The 6,548-nt window shown below is 66.9% G+C and overlaps 1 protein-coding gene across 1 annotated transcript in view; it reads left to right on the top strand.

Moving 5' to 3' along the window:
- The first annotated feature begins 1,848 nt into the window (after window positions 1-1,848).
- ELMO1 (engulfment and cell motility 1) overlaps window positions 1,849-6,548 on the top strand; it is a 249,632-nt gene continuing 244,932 nt past the window's right edge. The window contains 1 exon segment of the mRNA XM_056804107.1: window positions 1,849-1,982. The gene's annotated coding sequence lies outside the window, so the exon portion shown is untranslated.

Raw genomic sequence — 6,548 nt, 5'->3', positions numbered from 1 at the left:
CTAGCTTTTGTTGTAAACTGTTATTGTTAGGCGACTTTGGGCTTCCCTCCCTCCATCAGGAAAGAATCTGATTAGATTATCCCAGCTGCAGGGACCATTGGGCTTCCCTCCCTCCATCAGGAAAGAATCTGATTAGATTATCCCAGCTGCAGGAACCATTGGGCTTCCCTCCCTCCATCAGGAAAGAATCTGATTAGATTATCCCAGCTGCAGGGACCATTGGGCTTCCCTCCCTCCATCAGGAAAGAATCTCATTAGATTATCCCCTCCCCCACCCCCCCATCATGCCCGGCCTGGCCGGGGATCCAATGTGCCTCCTTTCCTTGGCAGTTTGCTGGCTCCGTGATCTGAAGGTTCTGGGTTCAAATGTGACCTCATCTGCCTTGCTGAGGCTCCAGAGCCTGCCTGGTTCTCCTTTAGTGCCCGGTGGGGACCGAGAGGCCGTGGCCGCCCCTCCCTTGGACTCCAAAGCGGGGTGCCCGAAGGCGGCTCCCCTCTCCGTCATGGCTCAGGGAGCCCCGTGTGGCCTGGGCTGAGGGGCTTCCCCAGTCTGTGGGGCCCCCTCTGTTCCCCGCACGACATCCCCCCACAAGGGACCCCGAACCAGCCCAGTCAGAAGGTGCTTCCCGAGCACTGAGCCAGGTGGGCTGCCCGGGTGTCCCCGCCAGCTTCCAGGGTGTTCATGGGAAGGGCCCAAGTTTGAGGCCCGGCCCTGGGCAGCCCCCCGGGGAGGGGGTTCTTTCGGTGGCTTCTCCCCTCCCAGGCTGGCTCACTGCCAGGGAAAGCTCCATTTATGTGAATCAGGGCTGGGGGACTGGGGGGGGTCTGCTAGCCCAGAGAGTCCCAGGCTTGACTGGGGCCTCTGAGCCTCGGTTTCCTCATCTCCCAAATGGGGCTACGTCCAGACGAGGCTTGAACCCATCAGCCCCTCCCCACGTTCCAAAGGGCCCTATTGCTGCTGTCCCCAGGCAGCACCCTGGCTGCCTCCCTCCCCTTGAGGCTGCCTGCCAGGACCCAGCAGCTGGAGTCCTCCAGGGGGGAATTGGCTTTTGCCTCTTTTTGAACCCCCAGGCTTAGCGGTGCCTAAAGGAGCCTTGTGGGCCCTGTTCAGCCCTGAGGCTGAGCCCTGAGAGAGACTGGAGGGTGGGCCATTTCCTCCTCCAGCTCATTTTACAGATGGGGAAACTGAGGCCATCAGGGTGAAGTGACTTGTCCAGGGTCACCCAGCTAGGAAGTGTCAGCACGATGAGCCTGTAGGTAGGGAGGTGCCACCTATTACCTGTGAAAGCCAGTCTAGGAGTGTGAAGGAGATGGGGGCCTGCAGGGGCTGGTGGTCCGGTGTCAGCCCGGGGGGTCCCCAGGAAGAGGAGGGGCTCAGGCGGGGTGGCCTCTCGGCCCCTCCCAGCTCTGAGCTCCCGGAGCTGGGTTCCAAAGCTGCCTTCCTCCCCGGGCAGGGCAGGAATGATCCCCAGGGCCCCGGATGCTGCTGGATCCTCAGTTGCACCTGTCGAGCCCCCCCATCCCCCCAAGGCCTAGGGGCTGGGCTCCAGGGCGGACACAAACGAGCAGCCCGGGGGCGGCCCCCCTGGCCCCTCGGGAGCGCCGGCCTCTCGGGCCGGCCCGGGTCCGAGAGGCTGCGCAGAGGCGCTCGGGGCAGCTGCACCGCGAGCCTGTGGCCAGCAGGAGGAAGAGGAAGTGAGAGCAGCGGCAACGGTGGCGGAGGCGGCGGCAGCAGCAGCAGCGGCGGGGACGGGGACGCGGCGGGGGGTGCCGGGAGCCCGCGGGTTTGAGGGACGAAGGCGCCCATCGCGCGCACTCCCAGTCACCCGGGTCCGAGGCCGAGGCTGCCAGTGTCCCGGCAGCCCGAGCGGCACCCCCGCGCCCCCGACACAGCCTCAGCGCCCGCCCCGCAACTTCGGGGCCGGAGGAGAGCGGAGCGGGGCGGACCCGGAGCGGGAGCGGAGCCCGAGCCGCGGGCGCAGGTCAGCAAAGTTTCCAGGGCGCGGGCTGCGGCGGGGGGGAGTGAGGGGCGCGGGCCGTGGGGGACTGTGTGTCCCTGTCCCCGTCCTTGTCCAGGGGCGCGGTTGGGGGGAGGGAGCGGAGAGCCGGGGCCACCGAGGCAGTGCCGCAGCCCCGGGGGGAGGGGGGGCCGACACTGCGGGGACCGGAGGGGGGTGACGCCGGGAGCCAGACCTAGGGCTCCCCACCCCCTCCGCTTCGGCCGGGCTGCCGATCTCCCAGTGCCCACGGCTCGGGGGCTACCAGCCCGCAGGGGCTGCCCAAGCCCGGCCAGGCTGGCAAAGGAGTGGAGGCTGCCCCTCCGGGTAGACGTCTGTGTGTGCGCGCGCGTGGGGGGGGGGGCAGCGCGCGATGCCTTCTCTTCGCTCTTTGCCCGCTAACCCCCCTCCCCCCCAGGCAGCCGGGTCTGAGCAGGGGCCGGGCACTCACCCTCCTCGGGGCCCTCCGCCCGGGGCAAGGCTGGGGAGAGAGTGGGGGAGGGGCCCGTCCCGGGCCGGACTGCTGGGGCGGCGGGGGCAGTGACCCTCCCTCCGGGGGCGGGGCGGCGCCTCTCCCCCTCCCAGCGCTGCGGCTCCTGCCTCAGCCTCAGGACACCTGAGGAGCCTGGAGAAGTGATGGTGGGCGCGTGTGGCGGGGCGGGGCGCCCCCTCCGGGGACCGCCCCTCCCGGGCCCTTTGAACCGGTTCTTCCAAGAGAGTCTGCCCAGGAAACCCTCCCGGTGTGCTGGGCACCGGAGGAGCGAGGCCTGGGGGGATGGCGGGCCGTCCCTGCTCTCCCTGTACTGGGGAAGCTCCTGGGACGCCCCGAGCCATCCCTCCCTTCCATGCCCGCGGCATCGCCGGGATGACGATCTAAGAGATGCGGGCGGAGCGGGGAGGGGGGGCGTAAAAGGGCCCCCCCTGCCCTCCGACACGGAGGAGAAGGTCACTTGTCATTCCTGCCCCCTGACCCCGCGGGCCCTTCTCTTACTCGTGCTAAAGCCCTGCCCGCCTCCGTCCCCAGACATGCCCTGCCCGGCACTGGCATGGATGGCAGCAGCCTCTGGCTCCGCTGACTGCTGGACATTGACTGGAGGCCACCCCTCCCCCTCCCCCTCCCCCTCCGCCTTCCAGATAGCCTTTGGAGCTAGGCAGAGCCCAGCCAGGGGTATTCCCCCCCCAAGGGGCAGCGCCCTGCCTTTGGCCACTGGAGCCCCCACCTGTGAGCTGGTGCCTCACTGGACTGCCCCAGGCGTGGAGGCTTCTGGGTAACAGGTGCAGGCTGAGAGGGAGGCAGAGAGAGAGACAGAGAAAGAGAGGGAGAGAGACACAGAGACAGAGAAAGAGAGAGAGAGGCAGAGAGACACAGACAGACAGAGACACAGACAGACACACAGAGACAGTCACAGAGACAGACAGACACAGAGACACAGACACAGACACAGACACAGAGTCAGACAGAAGACACCGGCGCAGAGAGCTGGGCTGGGACAGGTAGAGGGAATCTTGGGCTACTCCTTGGACTGCAGAGGTGCCAGGCTCGGCAGTCTCCCAGGAATGGTGGCTGTTCCGCGGATGGAAATAAGAGCTTCCAATCGGGAGAAACAGAAGCGGCTTCCTGGCTTTCCGGCCCCCCTCCCCCCGCCCATTTTAGCGGTGCCCCCCCCCCCCAACCCTTCTGGGAGAAGGTCCTGAGGGCGGACTTGGGCTGGGCCTTCGCCCAGCCAGCTCTGCCAGGCTCCCTTCATTCCTTGGACACGCCGAGCCCCAGAGGACTAGGCGGCTTGTCTGCCTTGGCCGGTGCCGCCTTCTGGTTTCTGGCCCCCCCCAAAGAGGTGACTCCCGGGAAGAGGGGGGGAGGAGGGCCCGGAGGGGGCCGGCAGGCTCCTGGCAGCCCAGGGCAGGGTCCTGGTCGAGCCTGCTCTGTCTGCTTTGCTGCACGAGGTGGGGGGTGGGGGGGGCCTCGCTGCAGACCGGCCAAAGGGGGCTCTTTGGAAGCTCCCCCCCCCAGACGCGCTCCTTTGCATATCCCTCCCCAAATCTCTTTAGAGCTCTTGCCTCAGTTTCCTCGGCCGTCAAATTACCCGACTGGGTTTGCGGGCGTCCAGGCTCCCTTGTGGCTCTGCCCAAAGTCCGAGCCAAGAGGCCTCTCCTTGTCATGCCGACTCCTTTTATCTTACAGTAGTGGGAACTGAGGGCGAGAGGTGTGAACTCGGGGGAGGGCGCCCCAGTGGGGGCGGGGAGGGCGTGTGCTCTTTCCAGGGCCAGCCTGGATGTGGACCAGTCAGTGGCTCTGGGTTCCAATCCGTCCAACTCTGTACCAGTTTTCTCATTTGGAGCCGCCACTTAAGCCTTGATGGGTCTCTGAAAAATTGGGAGTGCTAGAAGCCCCCCCCCCCCCCAGGCGGCTGCCCGCGCCTCCCTCTGCCCCATGGGAGAGCTCTGGGGGTCTTCCCTAATTAGTTCTGTGGATTGGGGTGTCTGGAGGCCCTCCCCCAGTGCTGCCCTTGGGGAGCCGAACCCCGAGGCTGGGCCGGAGCCCCTTCATCCCTCCTGAAGTGCTAGATGGAGGGGCCTCAGAGGTGTCAGCCTCAGGGCTGGGAGGGAGAGGCCGAGTTCTGATCCCGGAAGGGGGCACCCTGCGGAGGAATCCCTCCAGGACTAGCTGGGAGGCGCCCCCCCAGGGCTGCCCCGGGGCTTCGGCCTTTGTTTGCTTATCTTTGACTTTCCCTCTGGGAGGGGCCGCTGCTCCCCTCCCCCCTCCGGGCCACCCGCCCGCCGGCTGGCTTTAATTACTCGCTTCGGGGCTGGTACTTAGCTAGTGGGAGCCTGAGCCGTGGCGGCTGGCAGAGGAGGACCGTAATTAAGGGCAGCCTTTCGGAGCCTGCCGGGCTGGGCCGCCGGCAGGGGAGGGCCTGACGGGTGGGGACGGCCGGTTATGGGTGCCCGCCGGGGCCACTTCTTGCCTCTGGGGGCTCCCTGGCAGGGCGGATCGCGGCTGGGCCTCGAGTCGGGGCTCCGATGAAGCGGTCCTGGCCGTTGTCCGCCCTCTGGATGGGGAGAAGGACCGTGAGGTAGGCCGGGCGGAGCGGGAATGGCGCCCCCTCGTCCTCGGCCTCCCGGCCCGGCCATTCCAGGCGCCTCTCCTTTGGGCTCTGCGCTCTGAGCCGAGCTTGGCCTTCAGGCGGCCTCCTGTGGGCTCTGGGAGCCGGGCTGGCCGCAGGCAGGGGTTCCAGGAGGACGGGGCTGGTGCTGTGAGGTCCCCGTTGAAGCAGGCCCAGCTTCACAGCTTCTCCCTCGTCCCTGCCGGCTTTGCCACCCCACAGATCCGTCCAGGCCGCTCTGAATGGGGCTGAGAAGCCTGTCCGTGCTGAATCCGAATCCCTCACGGGTGCGAAGTAGCTGCCCCCCTCCCCCCCCCCCCCATGGCCAGCCGCCCGCCCCTGGGCTGTCGTCCCCTCCGGCTGTGCATCCCCAGAGAGCTCTCCAGCAGCAGAGACAGGGATGGGCGGCTTCCAGGCCAAGCCCGAGCGCTCATTCCCTGGGCTGGACACCGAGGGGGCCTCCTGGGACTCCCCGCAGGGGATGACGGCAGAGGCCGGTGCCAACTTCCTGGGGCCAGGCGGGATCAGCCCCATTCCTCACAAGTCAACGAAAACGTCCTCTCCTGCCTCTCCTGCTCCATCGGTGGGGCGAAGACTGCGAGCTTGGAGGGACCGACGGGCCGCCTGTGCCCTTGTGGCTCCTGCCGGAGAGGGTCCCCTGGGCGGGGCCTCTTTGCGGGAGGCTCCTCATCCTGGGGTTCCAGATGCAGCCCAGGAGAAGGCCGGACAGTCACTGATGGGAGGGGCGAAAAGGGGCGGAGCCTGTAGGCAGCCCAGGGGCACCCCAGCTCTCCTCCTGCCTCTGTCCCGAGCTCTCCTCCTGCCTCTGTCCCGGGAGGTCTTTGTGGCGATCTGAGCAGGCACGGCTCCGATTCTGTGCCCAGCCAAGCTCCGAACTCTGGCCAGCCCCTTCCGTGTGGAGCAGGTACCGGAGCGAGCGCGCCAGCACGCGTTTGTGCACCCGTCAGCCACCAGCCATGGGGGCCATCCCGAGCTCTCGGCCACATCTGGCATCCGGGCAAAGAGCCCATCCCTTTGGGCCCACGTTGGCCGCCACAGCGCCCTCCCCAGGAACGTTCCCGGAACTGCAGCCGCCTCCAAGAGGCCCTCTTCTCAAGCCGCGGATTTATTTTCATTTCTCTGACAGTGAGGAGGCTCCGCGTAGAAGATCCCTCCCGCCCCTTTAGGCCTGCTTTGATTGCTGGCGCTCCGGCCCTCTGGGCCCAGATAGCGAATGATCGCCGGATCATTCCGGCGCAGGAGCTGTCTGTGGGAATGCCGGGACATCTGTAGGTGGTGGCCTGCAGGCAGTCCTTGTCCTCCTGGTCCTCGTCCTCCTCCGCCTCTTCCTTCTCCTCATCCTTGTCTTCTTCCTCTTCCTCTTCGTCCTCCTCCTCCTCTTCTTCCTCTTCCTCTTCGTCCTCCTCCTCCTCCTCGCCGAGCTTGC

Source organism: Monodelphis domestica, chromosome 7, assembly GCF_027887165.1.
Source record: "Monodelphis domestica isolate mMonDom1 chromosome 7, mMonDom1.pri, whole genome shotgun sequence".
Taxonomy (NCBI): domain Eukaryota; kingdom Metazoa; phylum Chordata; class Mammalia; order Didelphimorphia; family Didelphidae; genus Monodelphis; species Monodelphis domestica.
Note: the sequence above shows the minus strand (reverse complement) of the source record. Positions and strands in the feature narration are given on the sequence as shown.